At 43.1% G+C, this 18,813-nt stretch overlaps 1 protein-coding gene across 1 annotated transcript in view; it reads left to right on the top strand.

The window, feature by feature from the left end:
* Nucleotides 1-406: 406 nt before the first annotated feature.
* Nucleotides 407-18,813, top strand: part of Exoc2 (exocyst complex component 2) — a 167,787-nt gene continuing 149,380 nt past the window's right edge. The window contains exon 1 of the mRNA XM_041632905.1: nucleotides 407-530. The gene's annotated coding sequence lies outside the window, so the exon portion shown is untranslated. The remainder of the gene's footprint in view (nucleotides 531-18,813) is intronic.

Raw genomic sequence — 18,813 nt, forward strand, 5'->3', positions numbered from 1 at the left:
ACGGAGTCTTTTTTTTTTTTTTTTTTTTTTTTGGTTTTTTGAGACAGGGTTTCTCTGTGGTTTTGGAGCCTGTCCTGGAACTAGCTCTGTAGACCAGGCTGGTCTCGTCTGACTCCTGGTCTGGTGCTGACTTCAGATACGCTGAGGACCCTCCACCACCATCTACAGTGAGCCTAACCCGCCGCACCCTCTTAACCCTGCTCCCCTTTCCTCTCATCCCAAGCTTCCATTTTCTCTCTCCTCCTTCTTGATTCCCTTTCCTTTGCTCCTTTCCCCACTAATTCCTCTTCTCCTTCCCTCCTCTCTACCTTCCTCTCCTTTTTCCTTCTTTACCTTCTTGCCCCTCCCTCTTCCCTCCCCTTTTGTAGGAAAGGCCGTCCATCCAGGGCTCGGCGCTCGGCTGGGCGGCGGATCGACGCTCTCGGCGCTCGCAGCGTGCGGAAGTGCGGCCCTCCGGCTGGCTGCTGCGGCCCGGAGCTGGGGCGGGCCGGCGGGGATCTGTTGCCGGCTGCAGGCTGTGGAGGCTGGAGGTGAGTGTGGTGTCCTGGCCGAGAATGCCCCGGGTCCGGCGGGGAGCCGCGCGGCACGGGATCGTAGAATCTGGGCGAGCTGGAAAGGCACAGTGAGGGGCGCGGGGCTGCGTGTGGGAGCCGCAGAGGAAGTCTTTCTGCTCGCCGCGTCCGCCTCCGCGCAGGCCGCCGGGCTGGATCCTGGGAGGAGCGGCCAGTGTGGACGGCTGGGCTTTTAATCTGCTGGGCTTTTAATCTGCTGAAGCACTGCACTGACGCGGGTGGGAAGCGTCCGTGGTATCTTTACGACTCCGTGAGTCGACTTAGTGAAAGCAGCAAGTGCGTGTTTCTAAGTCAGCCACACCTCTTAGGCCATTTGGTGCTCTATACTGAAAAGCTAAGGCCACCCGGGATCCCTCTACAAATGCATAGTAAGACTTTGTTTATAAAGCTTAGCGCGTGTGACCCCTCCTTGGTATCAGATTCAGTCAGCGGCAAGAAATTGAAAGTCAAAACAAGGATGACCTAAGTGTGAAAAATTAGGGATTTGCAAGGGCTAGGTAAAGACGGGAAAGCATGCTCGCTGCTTACATGTTCCCTTTTGTTTGACTCAGTAGACAGTATTTTTAAGTAGGGAAACGGAACGTTCCCCCATCTGTTGAGAACAACTCTTGGAGTCGTTAGAAAGAGCCCCTTTTTTATTGTCAAGTATTTAATTTTCTGTACCAGACATTTTGAATTACCTTTCAAAGGGTGATAAATAAACCTCGTAGATTAAGTTCCAAACATTTTGTAAATGCAGTGTTATAATGTGGGGCTTCAACTTTTGCCACTTAAAACTTCTGAAAGAACTTCCATGATCTTGCCTATGTAAGTATATAAAATATGTAGACAGTGTAAGCATTCACTAACCATACGTCACAAATCATTTCATCTTAAAACAATTTTTTGAATACATGTAATTTTACCATTTATTAAAGATGAAAGTATTAGTGCAGGATGTATTCATTTCTTTTTACATAAAGAATTGTTTTAGCCAGTGTGGTGGTGCGTGCCTTTAATCCTAGCTCTGGGGATGCAGAGGCAGGTGGCTCTCTCTCAGTTTGAAGCCAGCTGGGTCTACAAAGTGAGATCCAGGACAGCTAGGGCTGTTACACAGAGAAACCCTCTCTCAACCAAAAACAAACAAATAAAAGATTAAGTCTTGGTTACATATTTGATGCTACAGGACATTGAGCATCTTCAGCGTTTTTCAGAGTTGATTGGTATCTTAATTTTATAATGGTCAATATCAAAAACATTGCTCTGTATAAATATGTATGTAGACAAAATGGCGGTAGTTAGGAACATTTTGGAAATTGTTAGAAGTTTGTCCTGACTCCCAAGCAGAAGTCACTGGTGATCTTTTAGAACATTCAAATCCGCAGCTCAAACAGCAGTTCTTCAGATGAAATTTCTCACTGAACTCGAGTCAGAGACCCAGTCTTCTGATGATTACATGTTGAGGAATGCCAGTAGGAAGTATCTAGTCTTTGTTTTCTGTAATCAAAGCGTTTTTTTTCTTTAGGAGAAGAGCACTCTGTATATATAGCATGTTAGTGTTTTCATTGCTGTAACTAAGGACCTGCCAGAAGATACTTAAGGGAGGAAGGGCTTTCTCTCTCTGGCTTCCAGATTGGAATTATCCGGCCCATGCCAGAGTGGAAAGCATGGCCGTAGGCAGCTCCGTGGTGGCAGGACTATGCCCTGGATTCCTCACCTCTGGGTGAAAAAGGAAGCAGACAGAAGTCAAGGATGTGAGCTGGACTTGAAAACCTCAAGCCCCTGACCCCAGTGACTCTCTTTCCCAACAGGGCTCTTCATCCTAAAGTGTTCGGAACTACCTAGAACAGTGTTGGGAGGTGGGGAGGAAGTGTTCAAACATTTGAGCCCGTAGGGTTTTTGTATTCAAATAATAACACACAGTGAAATCACAGCAATTCTTCACATACAGTAAATTCGCTCTGAATTAAAGTGTTTCAGTTGAACACTCCTGGGTGGTTATTATACACAGGCACAGAGAGAAGGTCAGAATAAAGGCTGGTGAAGTTGGATTCTGCTAGTAGCAACACCTTGGGTTTGATTTTTGAATTTATTTTTGATCCTGTGTCCTCAGAAGACTTTCATTTTGCCTTTTTTTCTTTTTTCTCTTTTCCCTCCCTCCCTTCCTTCCTTCCTTCCTTATTTTCTTTCTTTCTTTCTTTTTTTTTTTTTTTGGCTACCTCCACATTCAGTTATATGGCCCTATGTGACTTACAGGATTGCGACCCACAGTTTAAGGACCTACATTCTGGTAAAGACTTTGTATTGGATACACTCCCTAAGTGTGTAGCAGCAGCAGGAAATGCTGGCGATAGACTTGTCTCTCACTTACTCTAGCACAGATTTTCTGGTATTGTTTCTTTTGAGATGGTCTCGCTGTGTGCTCAGGCTGGTCTTGAACTCCTTGGCACAAATGGTCCTTCTAGCACAGTTTCCTCAGTGCTAGGACACACCACCATGCCTGGCTTTTCTTTACTCACCTCTGTTGGGCCCAGGTTCCTAGTGGTGCCTCTTGCATAGTGTGCACAGTGTGTTTGTAAATGTTTATCCAGTGGAGGGGTTTTAGGCTTACGTTGATAGTAGGCGATTTTGAGATTGATTGGAGTGGGAAATAACATTGATTTGATTACTAAGCAGTATCTGGAAGTGTTGAATGATTTTAAACTCTGGGAAGTGTGTGTATGGACCCCCTGGATTGCCTGCAAAGCCGGGATGGTCAAGGCTGTTCACTATAATCAAACACTTTACAGTATATTTATTTTGATTAGAGGAATGATTGCCTATTGGTATGAGCCTACAAACTTGATATAATTGTAGAGACATTTTGAAATTTTGAAGTTGTGAATATACACGTTGGCCTTTTTGGTCTCAGTTTGGAAATTAGAGTCCAAGTTGTTTCAGTATAGGAGTAAAGGTAACCATTTATGGCTCCACACACTACCATCAGCAAGCTGCATCACCTCAGCTGCCTGACTCAGCAGCTTTGGGCCTTGGTTTCCCTTTTTTGTGTATTCAGAGACTTTAAAAAACTTGATTATCTCAGCCATGTGTGACGGTGTATCCCTGTATAGTCAGTACTGGGGAGGCTAATGCAGAAGGATGCTGAGGAAGAGATCATCAGCCTGGGCTGCAAATGTTACCCTGTCTCAAAGCAAACATAAGCAAAGTAGGCAAACAAGAACAGCAAGAGACATCACCTACTGGAGTGTCTCAGTCTTTGAATCTAAAAATCCCCGCTCCCATGAGTCATGTTCCCACATTGCCGCTCCTAGACCAGGGGCTGGGATTAAGGAAGCCCGACTGACACAGGCAGTAATTCTGGTCATCCCTGTCTCTCCCAATTCCAGCATATGACCCAGGCATTCAAAAATGACATCAGCCTGGATTAAGAAGGGCCATTTTTGTCCTCTCAAAAAAAAAAAATAGCTTGAACCACACCGTTGTCATGGGTTGGGTGTTCAGAGAAGAAAGGGTCTTGTGGGACAGAGTGAGAGGGGAAGGTCTGAGGAGTACAAAGAGTCAAGGAAGGCCTGAGTGTGGGTGTAACTTGGACTGCCTCTGAGTGGTCATGGGCCTCCCTCCCTGCCTCCCCACTCAATACCTCCCTCCCCTTCTTCCCCCTCCCCCTCCCTCCCTGCCTCCCCCTTTCCTACCTCCCCCATGCCTCTCTTCTTGCTTGCCCCTCTTCTTCCCTTCCTCCCTCCCTTCCTTTTTTGAGGTCTTACTGTGTAGCTCCTTAGCCCTGGTTGGCCTGGACTGAGTAGGCTGGCCTCAAACTCAGAGATCCACCCGCCTCTGCCTCCCCAGTATTACCGTTCAATGAATTTATAAAGGTCACTTTCAGTTTTAATGTGACTTTGGGAGTAATATAATTGCATTCATTATATTACAGTTTTACCGAGCGAGAAAGCAAGACAAATAGCCTGAGTTACTTGGCTGTGGTCTCATAATGGGAGCTCCATGTGAGTGACATGATGTATGTGTATATAAGTCAGGGGCTTTGTAGGAATCAGAACTCATGCCAGATGGTTCAAATGAGACTTAAATGACTATTTGGAGAGGCATGGCTATTTAAAAGATGGAGGGGCTCAAAGAGCAACAAATAGCGGGAAGGTACCGAGGGAGGAAGTAGAAGCTGTTCAGGGCTGGAGGCAGGGAGGAGTACTTTTTAATGAGGCTGTTAAGGAATCTTCTAGATTATCACCCACTTTCTGATCTATTCAAAGTCTGTTTGAGCATTTTTCATGCTTTTCAAACTGCTTGTCCATCCACATCAACTCTTAATAAGTGATCTTGCCACCTGCTCCAGAAAAATAGGACTGTCTGAGTAGACTTCTGTAGTCCTTGTACTAAGACAGTCTCTTCTCCAGGTATAGATAGAGACACATCTCTGTGCCTGGCTCAGGAGCTCCTCTGCTGTCATTCTGGTCTTGCTAACACAACAGCTCTTGACCTTTGTGTATGCTTAGCAGTTGCAACAAGAAGGGCACCTGCAGAAGAAATCATCTCTCCCTTGTTCTCAGAATCTTGTTTGTTTTTGTACTTCTTCCCTTCGCAGCCATATTTTAAAAATAATTGCTGATACCCCCTTTTCTGTTCAGCTGACCCACTGCCATGACCCTTCTGAAGACCATGGTCCTTCTTGGCCTTCTGATTTCCTAGTGTTCCTTCTGTCCACTGTGGTGCACAGGGACACAGTAACCCTTTATGAGTGTTTTGACTGAACAATGCTTTTCTCGGTCCTAGTTTATCTTTAGCCCCTCCCTGTCCCTGGGATATGGGGATCCAACCTGTGGAGGTTCCACGTGATCTTTTTCTTTAGATTGTCTCAGTGGCATAATTGGTGGCTTTATTTGCTGATGACTTCTGTCTTGTGTAGGTAATTTGTCCTTAGGGGTGATACTTGAACTTTTTTTTCCCCCTGAACAATGCTGTTTCTGCCTTTGCAGGAATTAATTTTTGTTGTTCCACATGGATGGGAAGAAGGGACTGTTGTGTGCATAGGATACAATTTGCAAAGGATTTTGAGTGAATAGTGCTGCTTTTATGTGAGGCCACACTTCCTTTTTCCTTTTCTTAAGCAGTGTGACTTCATTGCTGACAGTTTGTCGGCATCCAGGGGTTGAGACACCTTTAGACCTCAGACTTTGGTTGTGCAGTGTGGGAAGATGCTTAGCTGTGGGGCTAATTCTGAGGAAGGAGAAAGATTTCATGAGTGGCTTTTCCCGGTGAGTCTATGCTATTTTTTTTTATTTTATTGATTTTATTGAGCTATACATTTTTCATTTTTCTCTGCTCCTCTCCCTGCCTCTCCCCTCCCCTTCAACCCTCTCCCATGGTCCCCATGCTCCCATTTTACTCAGGAGATCTTGTCTTTTTTCTACTTCCCATGTAAAGAAGACCAGCCTACAAGTCACAGTCCCAGAGGCCATGCTGTTCTATGAGGATAGCTAGATAATCCAGGTCTATGTAATAAATGAGGTATGTGGACCATTGAAGGCCTTGTCAGATTTCACCTGTGATCGCTCTTGTTCTGGTCATTATTGCTTCCTGGCCACCTCAGGTGCATTCTCACCCTCAGTTCCATATGTCCAAATGGAGTAGGAGATAATAGTTTTTCTCCATCTTTAAACAAATAGACATGAGATAAAATAAAAAAAATTAAATACCATTTATTTATTATTACTTTAATACTGTATTTCCCGCCCTAACAGTCTAAAATAGAAACTAAAATGTAATCTTTTTCATTAAAAACCATAGGTAACATATTTCCATTACTTTTCATTTGTGAGGTAGAGAAGGAAACGTGTTCTGTAGAAAGCGCAGGGACGGCCAGGCAGGATGCTCTCGCCCCCTCGCTGCCTTTCTGCAGACCCTTTGAGACCTTGAGTCTTTGACCAGGCCCCACTGCAGAATAGTTTGAACTCTGTGACCTCTTTCAGGTTTGGGTTGGCTTTTATTTTTGTTAACTATGGTTTTGCATTGAGGCCTGAGGAAAAGGATTAGTCACTGATTATTACAATTTCTGACATCCCAGGAATTAATTTTTTGTTTTTGTTGACTGTAGTTTTTGCATTGAGGCCTGAGTATTTTTTGATTCTAGAACTCTTTTTTTTTGGTTGTAATTTAGTTTTCTGACTTTTTCCTAACATTATTTCTACCAGTTAATTTTATACTGTACTTTTAACCTGAAATTCTGTAACAGGCAATAGCAATTCACTTTAAAAAAATTCTACTAATAGTTATTTTGGAAAATTAAGTTTATGCCTTAATGCAAAAAGGGAAAATTATAAAATTAAAAGTTTCTGATTTCAAGCTGGCTTGGTGGGTCAGGTGCTTGCCATGTTAATATGAGTCTCTCAGTTGGATCCCTCACCCTTGTACCAGCCTGGCATCTCTTATTCTAAGACTGAGGGCTGGAGACAGGCAGCTAAATCCCTGGAGCCAGCAGGCATCCTAGCAGAATGGGGAGCGCTCCCTTAAGTGCCCGAGAGAGACTGAACACCAGGAAGGTGGAGAGCTACAGCAGGGGAGCCCTCCTCACTTGCACGCATGGGGAGCACACCTGCACACATATCACACACAGCACATATGCACGTGCACACACCTGCACACACCCTTTTTCCTTATCTCTGTTGCAGAAACCCTTTAATGTATGCCATTAATAATGAAGAGATAGACTGTATAACCTGTCTAATATAAATCCATAAAGAAAATGCGAGGCCAGCCTGGTCTACAACAGCTAGTTCCAGGATAGGCTCCAAAGCCACAGAGAAACCCTGTCTCAAAAAACCAAAAAAAAAAAAAAATGCAATTAAACATTATAAACTATAAGATGGCCTTTTGACTTTATTTTAATGAAATGCTTTTATAGTAGTGATTTTCTCTTTTGACCTGTGATGGATAGGAGGTTAATTGATGTTAAATGGATGCTTTGTTAATCCTTCATCAGCTACTAAATTGGTATGGGGGAGTCCAGGTCAAGACTGCACAGGGCCACGACCAGATTGTTTTCTCAAGGAGGGTTATGGATTCCACCCTCCCCTTCTCCCCCAAAGCCCACATCACTCTCCAGCTGTCTGTGCAGGGCCCTCTTCCATCTCCTTTCCTGCTCTCTCCCCTCCCCTCATCCCTCTCCGTCTGCCCCCCACCCCCCCATCTGCAGAGTGACAGCTTGTAGACTTGCGTGCGAGTGAGCGGGACTGGCGCTGTGTGGTCCGAGTGTGTGGTCTCCAGCTCCGAGGAGAGGCTGCTAACAGGGTGGATGAGAGAGAGCAATACTGTTTACTTTAATTTATTTCGGATGCTGGAATTGCGCTCAGGGTTTCTCCTAAGCTCGACTGCACTGCAGCTGCAGTGCAGGCTGAGCTGCCCTGGCCTCTCAGACAGGCACTTTCCTCAGCATCTGCCTGGTTAATCCCCTGTGACTCAGAAATGTTAATGGCACTGCTGAGTGCTGGCTGTTTCCTTTCACTGTGTCAGGATATATGGCCTTGAAGAAATTTCTTTTGCGAGGGAGCTAGACAAATAAAGCAAAAATTGAAAGATAGCGACAAAGTTGATGTATTTTTAGAAATTGGGAAAGCTGTCATTCAGAATTTGGATTGAATGAATCCAACTGTGGTCATGTAGAAGAATCTGGGAGTTAGGTGACATCTGCCATGTTTAACCATTTTAATAACATAAACCAATTTAAGCTGATGGTTGATTCCTTGACCTTCTGTGGAAATGCCCATTGATTTTGGCATGCCTGTTTACTCTTGTTTTGTCAGCAGGGAATATTGTCTTATTTCATCTTCAATGTCTGACAAATTGAGGCAAATGAAACCTTGTTTTATATTGTAGTATACAGTAGGGGAGTATTTTCTTTCCTAACACTCGGGTTATGAACAGCTCAATAATATTTCCTTGGTGTTATTTCTGAACATTTTTGTTGAGGTGTTCAAGTGCGTTGTTATTTGAATAAACAGCTATAGGCTTTTTAACATTCCTTGGGATTTGTGCGTTGTTTAGCTTTTCTGTCCTGTCCTCCTGGCACTCTTGCTGGAGTGGGTTTGCTTTGTTGATGAGTTGTCCAGTGAGAACAAGGAAGTCTAGGCCAAGGGCATTTTTTCAGAGAGGCCCTTGTATTCCACACCCCACCGCACCCCCATCTACCTTTAGCTGAGTTGTACATGAACTCATTTGGCATCCTCAAGAGAGTTGTCTCCCCTTCCTCCTCCTGTGTCTCTCCACTGAGGACAAGGTTCTCCTTAGCACCTGTGTCTAAAATCAGGAGACTTCAAGTATGTAGTACTATTGGATACTTCTAAAACTTTTTTTAAAAAAAATACAACCATCTTGCTATTTCTTCTGGTGTTCAACTTCCTTGGGATTATGTATTTGCAGTGATAATGATGTTTGTTACTCTAATGAAAAATTATGAACTAGTTAGTCTGTTCTCCAAGTTGGGTGGCCATCACCATTGATTCTAGAGTATTTTCTTTAATCCAGAAGGAAACCCTGAATTTATCATCAGTCCTTTATCATTCTTTGTTCCTGTAACTACAACTAATTAACTTTATTTTCAGGGTGTAGTTTTTTATTTATTTATTTATTTATATGGGCGGCTCGTGTGCCATGGCTCATGTGTAGGAATCAGAGGATAATTTAGTGGGGAGTCTGTTCTCCTTCCACCATACAAGGTCCCTGCTGCTGTGACTGAGGAGCCTGTAAAAGAGCCAATCAGTGAGCTCTGTGTTCCTGGAACCTTGCACTCTTCCCAGGGATCAGGCTAGTTGGAGGAATAGGAATTCCCATGACCATCCTGGCCTTGCTGCGGAGGTAACTCCATAAGCACAACTTCACAGGAGAAATGAACACGTGTGGGGCAGAGTGATCAAGGGGATGACTCCACGTATTTCCCTTCTTCCACTGCCGGGGGTCCAGGAATCAAACTCTGGCAGTCAGTCTTGACTACAAGCACTTTTACCCTCTGAGCCATCTTATGGGCGCCACTATTCTGCTTTCTGTGTGTTGAGTTTATTTGTTCTGACCTTTCTTTAACTTGACTGTGTTACTTATGGTAAAGTAAAGGAATAATACTACTAGTCATGACCTGAGACATTTGTAGACAGAAGTTTCTGTCCTGCCCAGTCCTGCAGTCAAAAATGTTCAGTCCCAAAGAAACACACAGAGGTTTATATTAATTATAAACTATTTGGCCTATTAGATCAGGCTTATCATTAACTAGCTCTTACAACTTAAATTAACCCATAATTCTTGTCTATTTAGCCACGTGGCTTGGTACCTTTTCTGAGTAAGCCATCTTGCTTCCTTTGCATCTGGCTGGTGACTCTGCCTTTCTCTTCCCAGAATTCTCCTAGTCTGGTTGCCCTACCTATACTTCCTGCCTGGCTACTGGCCAATCAGTGTTTTATTAAACCAATATGAGTGACAGATCTTTATAGTTTACAAGAGCATTCTCCCACAGCAGACATTTATTTAAGGAGTAAAAATCTTCCTTATGTAGAAAGAAAAAAATCCCTATAAATGATGGCTAAGTCAAATAATGATAGCTAAAAATGCACTTGTGTTTTGGGAACATGATGGCTTTAGACTCACATATGACGGGAATGTCATGGAGCGCACTGTCTTCTCAGTTGTCTGTCATCCACAGCAGCGGTTACCTCTACAGCTGCCTTTTAAAACCTTCTCCGGGCTCTGCCACTTCAAGTGCTTATGGTTGCAGATAGGAAACTCTGAAAGAGTGGTCCTTGATTAACTGAATCCCGCTCTTCTAGTTGAGCTGCTTCTGGGCTGCTCCTTCAGGAATGAACTGGACAGGAAAAGGGCCACTGCCTTAGGAGCAGGTCAGGTCAGAAGAGCGGTGGAAGTAAGCAGTGTAGCAGACAGTGCTTCGGACACACTTTGTCGAAGACAGGTTCATTTCTTTGGACTTTCCATGATTTAGAACTGAAAGATTGTTAAATTTTATATATTGTCAGTACTGTCCCTTCCTCTTTCATGTATGGTTTTTTTAAACTGAAAAAACAAACGATAGTTTTTCTTTTTTGGTGATACTAATGAACTAACGTAGGGTTCTATCTATGCTAAGCAAATGGGCTCCCACTGAGAGGTGTCCTTGGCCTGGAACTCACTCTGAAGCCACGTAGGCCTTGAGTGATCCTCCTGCTTCAACCTTCTGAGTGTGTGTGTGTGTGTGTGTGTGGTGTGTGTGTTGTGTGTGTGTGTTGTGTGTGTGTATGTGTGTGTATGGCTTGTAGGTTTATGTCACCAGGTTGGAAAAAAACAGATTTTTCTGATATCAAGATTGGTGAAGGGGGTAGGACTCATTTCAGTGAAATAATTAAGAAAAAGTTTCAAGCCTACTTAGACATTTGAATTTTTGGTTCTTCAGGTAATTCTTTAGAGAAACAACAGAATATTGATCTTTGCACCTTCTGTGCCCTAGGAAAGAAACTGCTCAGCTCAGATCTTGTTGCTTAAGTGGAATCCATCTCACTTTATTTTCCTGTAGCATGTTTTTGTATTGGTGATCAAGCGTAGCTGTCATGATTGATTGCCAGTGTACGGTGTAATTAGCAAACTCAGGTTCTATGGTAGCATCTGGTGATGGTTGTTATGAAGATTTATTGATTTAGCATTGACAAGATGGCTCAGGGGAGAAAGGTTAGGACCATGCAGGCCTGACAATCAAAGAGTTCAGCCCCCAGAACCTAACCTGCATAACAGTAGAAGGGAGAACTGACTCCACAGAGTTGTCCTCTCACCTACACACGCGCGCACACACAGACACACACAGACACACACAGACACACACACACACACACACACACACACACGGTGTGGAAGAGCGAGAGGCAGATGGAGGTAGAGAGGGAGGGAGGGAAGTGTTGCCAGGGTAATGGCAAGGTGACTCAGTTGAGCTTGCTGTGCAAACCTAGTGACTTGGGTTTGATCCCCAGGATCCACATCACAGCGGAAAGAGAGAACTGACCTCACAGAATTGAATGCCATACAGAACGCATGCCATACTGATCATGTGTCCTTATACATATGCACACACACACCAACAAACTACAAAACTAAAAAAATAAAAGCCTCCAGAGCACGTGGGACACAACCCAGAGACAAAGAATGGCATGTCTTCTGCATTAGAATGCCCAGCTGATGTTTCCCTCAAAGGCCTCAGTTCATGATTTTGCATAGCTGGAATTGCACATGGTCTTTGAGGTCCCTGCTGTTCTGGTTGAAAAGCTTATAAAAGAGCCAAACCAGAGAGTCTTGTGCTTGTGGAGCCGCACAGCCCAGGCACTGGGGGTCTGGCACAGTGCTGGATATAGGAGTTCAGATGACAGTCCTAGTCAATGTCATAGTCTACCTCACAGGAACAAGTGTAGGGCAGAGTGACAAAAGGGTCATTCTAATGACCAGTGTTCTCTGCTCTCCCCCTTGGGTTCCCATCCAGAGTGCTGCCTCGGGGTATGCTCTACTCTGTGTTTGTTCAAGGCCCGCCTGTACTTCCTAAATTGTGTATCTATACTCAGAGCCACAGACAAAGCATCTAGAACTCTATTTAAAGCATCTTTTTTTTTTCTGACCCCTTTCATCCCCTCCAGTGTCATCTACTCTAATTAACCTATGGTGTGATCTTTCTCACTCTTTCTGTGTGTTCATTCAGCACGCATGCATGCATACCTTCTTATATACTTGCAGTAAGGTAGCTTTTGTTTTGATTTCTGGAACTGATGCTGGAGAGATGGCTCAGGTGATCCTTCTCTCCAGTTCCCATCATACTGGGAGGACTTTGAACTGCAGCTTCAGGATTTAGAAGCAGTGTAGAGAGATAGGAGGTTATGGTCCCCAGGAGGCATGCTTTAGCCTAGGGAGCATGAGCCTAGGGGAGCCTTGTAGCCACCTGCAAGGTGGCTCCTAGACACTTTTTTATAGTCTCTATTTTGTAGATTTTCTTTTCACTTTGGGCCAGACTCTGCAAGAAACTGTTCACAGTTTAAATATAATTTATGGTGATTTTTTTCATTTTTTAAAAGTGTTTTGTGAACTTTTCCAAGGCAGTCTGACCTAAATTCTAGTTATTATCAAAGCAAAACACCTCAAAGAGAGTAAGAGATAGATTATTCTGGATTCAAATGTGAGTGACCCTGGCCTGGGAACATAGCTCGATGTTCCAGTGTGCTAATAGTGTCATGAAGGTTTATAGTGAAAGAACAAAGTCATAAATCTAGACACCTTCGAAATGCACTAGGAATGAGCACTGAATCCAAGTAAGGAAACCTGTCTCAGGCCTCAGACTATAGCAGAAGATGTTTGCCTTTTGATTAGTAGAAGTTAGTGTGCTCTGTTGTGTGAATAGATTCAGGAAAGTTTTGCCTGTTAGTTACAAGGATGTTCAGTCAGCAAGGAATGGCTACTGAGGAGTCTGAAGGTAACCTGTGAAGATTTGTGGTTAGGCTGTGGGACTGCAGCATTCCAGCGAGCACCGAACTTCCCATCAGTCACGAAACCTTGCAGGAGGTTTCATGGCAGGTGCTTTTCTTCCCAGAGCTCTTGCTCAAATGGCCATCATATGATAGTATGTAATAGAGAATGTAACAGGCTACTTCCAAGGCTAAGCAAATGCTGTAAGTTGTTTATATTGAATTATGAAGGGCAATGGAGTGGCCACGAAGAAATCTCAGTTACTTATTTACAGCTGCTGTCCAGGAACTGTCACAGCAATAGATTTGGCTCTGTTAGGGCGCAGGTTTGGAAGCACTGCAGTCTGCACTGTAAGGCACTGGCCCTTCTTGTTAGGAAGTAGCACACTGCTAAAGCTTTGCTTGCTCTGAGCTGCTCTTGCATTGAGATGTTATATAGAGAATTGGTTCAGGAGGAACCACTGACCTTGGTGTTGGGAACATCTTCCTATTAAAGAGAGGAGGAGGAATATCCCAGCACCACAGGTGTTGAGGATAAGTTGAACCACCTGACCAGAGGAACAAAACTAAACCGGAAATGATTGTCTTCCTTTGTTTTCCCTCTCTGTTTAAACTGCGGAAGAGCTTTAGGGTGCTCGTGTTTCCAACTCCTTCAATAAAGCACAGCTTAAAGATTCAGTTCTTGATTTTTGTTGGTATGTCTTGCAGCAGGGCACACACAGGTTTGATGTTTGTATTTGTTTAGTCAGTTTGCGTGATTCAAATTTGGCTAGTTGTGTTAGAGTAGCCTTGGAGGCCATTGCAGATCTAAGGGCTCTGTTAAGGCCCATTAAAAACAAGCTGTTTCCGCCTGGTCAAAGAATGGCATCTACCTCTGACCCTGGATGGAGACATGACATTCTGATCTGTTCCAAAGATTAGAATATTGCATAGTGTTGTCTCCTCCCTTGAGAGCTGGGCCTGTCAGTCACCTGGTCAAGAGACCACCCTTCAGGAAGCCAAGCCAAGGAGGTAGGAATAATTATCCCCTCAACTGGATAATTTATTTACCCTTCCGAGAGGCTTTTCCTCTGTTGTAGTCATTTGCAGAGCTCCCAGCATCTAATGGATGGATGCCTGTTGGCTTTTTTCTTTTCTTTTTTTTTTTTTTTGGTGCTCAGAAAAGTGTTACTTTAAAATTTTTCTTCTTTGGGATAGTTCTGTTTCCTTTTGTGTATTTGCCAAGGCCTGGGCACTTCCTGCACACTCTGTGCTTTCTCACACTTTTCTCAGAAGCTCCACTCCCCTCTGCCATAGCTGCTTGCTCTTCTCCATCACCTAAGCTGCCTGCTTTCTTAAAGGCTTGCCTTTCTTCCTCTTCTCCATCTTCCTTCTGCTGGCAACTGCTGAGATTTTCGGCTAGTTGGACCTGTTGTTTTATCTTTCAGACTCTTAATAAAATTCGCCTTGGGCTTTCTTCCAGGTCTGTTTCTAAATTCTTTCATTAATGAGACTAAGAACTTAAAGTGTGAACCTTGATTTCCCTGTAACTATTGTGTGTGAATTGTGACTGATTTAACATTTTTTGCTTAATTTCTTGTTTTGCATTTATTAGTTCTCTTTGGCCCTGGAATAGCAATATAAAGCTTAATTAGGAATAGATTCTGCTATTTCTTAGTTTGCCCTTTTTGGATCATAGGACATATTCAGCTTCATGTTTAATTATGTAAGTCACAAGCAATATTTTTGGTCATTGTTTGCCATCATGTCGACCTGTCTGGAGCCTAGTGGCTAAAACTGATACAGAATAGACACCATCACTGCCACAGTGTAGTCCCATTGTCTGCTTGTTCCTTTTTAGACAGGATCTGAAGGTACTAGAGACGGAGCCTAGGGAGTCTGGGCACGTAGGACGCAGGGGTTAGGTTCCTTCAAAGGAAACATAAGACATAATTTCAGAAAGGTCATGATGTTAGCATAAGGTTGTGAATTTGAGGGACACTGCTGTATTCTGAATCTCCAGTTTTACCTACAGGTTTGTGTCTGAGGGCTTGGTCTTCAGTTGTGTTTTAGTGTCATTTCTGTTGTTGTGATAAAATACCCTGATAGAAAGCAACTTAGAGGAGAGAGGCTCATTTTAGCTCACCATTCCTGGTATGTCCATTGTTGTGGAGAAGTCCAGGTAGCAGGGACTCAAACAAGGCATTTAGTTGCATTACACAGATAGCCAGAATCAGAGAGAAATGGATGCGAACACGCTGCTTGCTTTTGTGTTCAGCTTATTTTCTCCACTCTTACGCAGTTCATGCAGCTGAGCTACTGGCGCAGTGCATAGAGACCAACTATGCTGTTCAGTGTCTTGCTATACACAGAGCAAGCAGCCTTTACCACAAAGATTGGTTTTTTCCAAACTTGGATTATTGCTGCAGTGGAGAACTCCAGTCTGGGATGAGAAGCACGAGATACTCTGGTTCTTCCTGACCTGAGCAAGGCTTGAGTGCTGTTGGAACACCATGAGCATCATCAGAGCGGCCATCCTGGAGAAGGCTTCCAGGACAGACTTAGCAGGGTTTAGACAGTAGGAGAGCCTGGGAGAATGGCCGTCAGGCAGGAACAGTGCAGAAGTTGAGAGACTTGGCGGAGGCTGACTGGTACCCTGGTTTTAATAATCAGTAAGAGTTTGACATCAAGTAAGACTATAAAGAAACAAGGTTATTAAACACTGCAGTCTGAAGCAGTAATCTAGGAACATGCCCAGAACAGTAATTAGTGTTCATGGTAACAGAAAAAAGTGTGGTAACTTTTGTGGTGATTTTTTTATTTCTTGCTGTGCTGGGGATTAAAACCAGAGCTTTTCCTATGGTAGGCAGATGCTCTACCACTGAGCCATATTTCCAGCTCAGAATTTATTAGAGGTGAGTTTTGTCTCATGTAATACTGGAAAGGCAAATGCAGAGTAGAAACATCTTGGCCAAAATACTTGAAAATTACAGATATATTTTTAAAGTATAAAGCCTCTTACTTAGAAATTTCTTTTACAGGAAATGTCTCATTATTTGTGACTTAGTAAGTGAAACCCTGCAATATTATGCTGTATTTTACAAACATATTTTCAAAAATCCTCATTATCATTGGCCTCTACTAAGTAAAGTAAGTAAAACCTTGCCATATCATGCTCTATGCTTGTAAACAATTTCAAAAACTATTAGAAAGTTTCTGTCCCTCCTTATCCTGAGGGTTTTGTGGTCCTTAGAAATCTCTTCTACTTATAGAGAGTAAAAGAGTTTTTATTTCATGTGTGCATGCATACGTGCATGCATGTGTACATGTGTGTAGATGCCTAGGATTGACATCATGCATTTTTCTTTACTTTTTGAGACAGCTTTGAGCTCAGGGATGACATTACAAGTACATGCCATACCATTATGCCCTGCTTTTATAAGGATTCTGAGGATCTGGATCAGGTCCTTCTGCTCAGCCTACTCGTCTTCCAGCCCTCATGTTTTGTTTGTTTTTCAGTTGTTGTTAAGAGACACCATTACCAAGGCAACTTTTAGAAGAAAGAGTTTGTTGGTGCTTACAATTTAGAGGGTGAGTCATGACTATCATGGGCAGGGAGCATGTGAACAGGCAGGCATGGTGCTGGAGCAGTCATTGAGAGCTCACATCCTGAGACACAGCAGTGAGACAGAGTGTGGGGAGGGAGGGAACACACACAATAAATAACTAGGATTGGCTGTGGGCTTTTGAAACCACAAAACCTACCCCTGAGTGGCACCAAAAAGGCCACACCTTCCAACCCTTCCCAAACAGTGCCACCAACTGGGGACCAAGCATTCAAATATTTGAGTCTGTGGAGGCCATTCTCATTTGAACCACTACATCTCATCTTTAATTTTCCAGTAGCTGAAAATATTACAGTATACTGCTGCAGTTTATGGCTTACTTGCTACATTGGTCAAATCTTTTGATAATACAGTTTTAAAAGGAAAATTACTAATAAAAATACATACAGTTCAAAATACAATTTTATGATATTTCTTTCTGTTAATCTTTCATAAATATAAATTTTAAAGCATAGTGCACACTTCCGGTTTTTACCTTTAATTCAATACACTCATATTCCATTAAAATAATTTAAATTTTAGGTTCCCCTTATATACTAAAGCTTGGAGTTATTGTAAAGATTATTTTTGAAGTTTAGTAATATAAGTTTTATAAAAATACTTTGTAGTTTCTAGTCTGGAATGCAAGAAACTTAGAGATTACTTCCTTTTGTTCCTCTAGTAAGAAAAATACTTTAGTTTTTTTCTTTTTTAAAAAAGAAAGTCCCTGACTTAAATCCTATATTTATCACAAGGCAGACTGCTGCCCTACATGCAGAGACAAACCGGTGGATACAGAGATTTGCCATTGTTAGCACAGCAGACCCTGCTCCACGGTTACCTAGCACTGGGTTAATCAGCATACCATGTGCGACAATTTGGAGAAAAACAAACATTACAAACATGCTTAGGTATAACATAGATATGAGAATTAATAGCTTACAACTCCAATTACATGTCAAAGGCTCTAATGGAAACAGTACCTGACATAATAACAAATAAGTGTTGTAAATGAACATTGTATCCTACATCATCCTGTTCCATCCTATCCAACATTTCATTCCATTCTATCCCTGTATCACATTTTATCTCAACATTCTCTGTCATCCCATCTAGTTCATTGTTTTGTTCCGTCCCATTCTAAAATTCCGTCCCATTCCAAAATTCCTTTCCATACCAGCAACCTGCCCTTTCATCTGTGTTGGTCAGCTTCCTGTCACTATGATGATATACCTGATACAATTATAAAGAGAAAACATTTATTTTTGGTTCATATTATAAGGTTTGAGGCCAGGCAGCACGGTATGGCAGGCATGCGTGGAGGAGCAACACCATTTCTCTCATGTTGCAGGGAGCAGGAAGAAATAGAACAGAGGCGAGGATCCCATAGTCTCTTTGAATGTGTGTCCCAGTGGCCTGAGGGCTAGGCTCCACCTTCTAAAGGTCCTCTGCAGCTCCCAGTAGCACCATCCTGGATAGCAAACATTTAACACAGTAGCTTTTGTGGGTCACTCTATGCCCAAGCTACAGTAGATGCTGACCTGAACGTCTCACGGACTTTGGCATTTGTAATGTGTTCAGTTCTAGAAGCAGGCTAGGTACCATATACCATGGTCCCCTTCTTCTGGGACCAAAAGTACAAGGGCCCCGTGGTAGATACAGCAAGTCTTGGAGTCATCCTCTATATGAAAATCACTGCATCCCTGACTTTTGATGGATGGAACATAGTGTAAGTGCAGGAGCAGACAGAGGATTATAATACATTCCCCTGTATCTGTGATATATGAAAACTTGAAATATCTGCTCTTCAATAATCTGATCATTAGGAAGATGAGCATGTTAGAGGGAATCCTGAGGGTACCGATGGACAAATGGAAGCCATGAAGCGTGTGATGGTTTAAATGAGAATCCCCCCCCCCCCCCCCCCCGCACTCGCATAGGCTCATATATATGTGTTCTTAGTTTTTAGGTTTTTAGTTGATGAACTGTTTGGGAGGATTAGGAGGTGTGTTATTGCTGGCAGGTTTTGAGGTTTGAAAAGCCCATGCCAGGCTGAGTGTCTGTTTGTCCGTTCATCCCATCTGTCTGTCCATCCTTGCTGCCTGTGGATCAAGGCTATATAAAGCTCTCAACTGTCTGCTTTCCACCATGATGATAAATGGACTAACTCTTAAATTGTTAACAAGCCCCCAGTTAAAT

The sequence above is a fragment of the Microtus oregoni genome, unplaced genomic scaffold (genome assembly GCF_018167655.1).
Source record: "Microtus oregoni isolate MIOR12 unplaced genomic scaffold, Mior012 000042F_ref0000377, whole genome shotgun sequence".
Taxonomy (NCBI): domain Eukaryota; kingdom Metazoa; phylum Chordata; class Mammalia; order Rodentia; family Cricetidae; genus Microtus; species Microtus oregoni.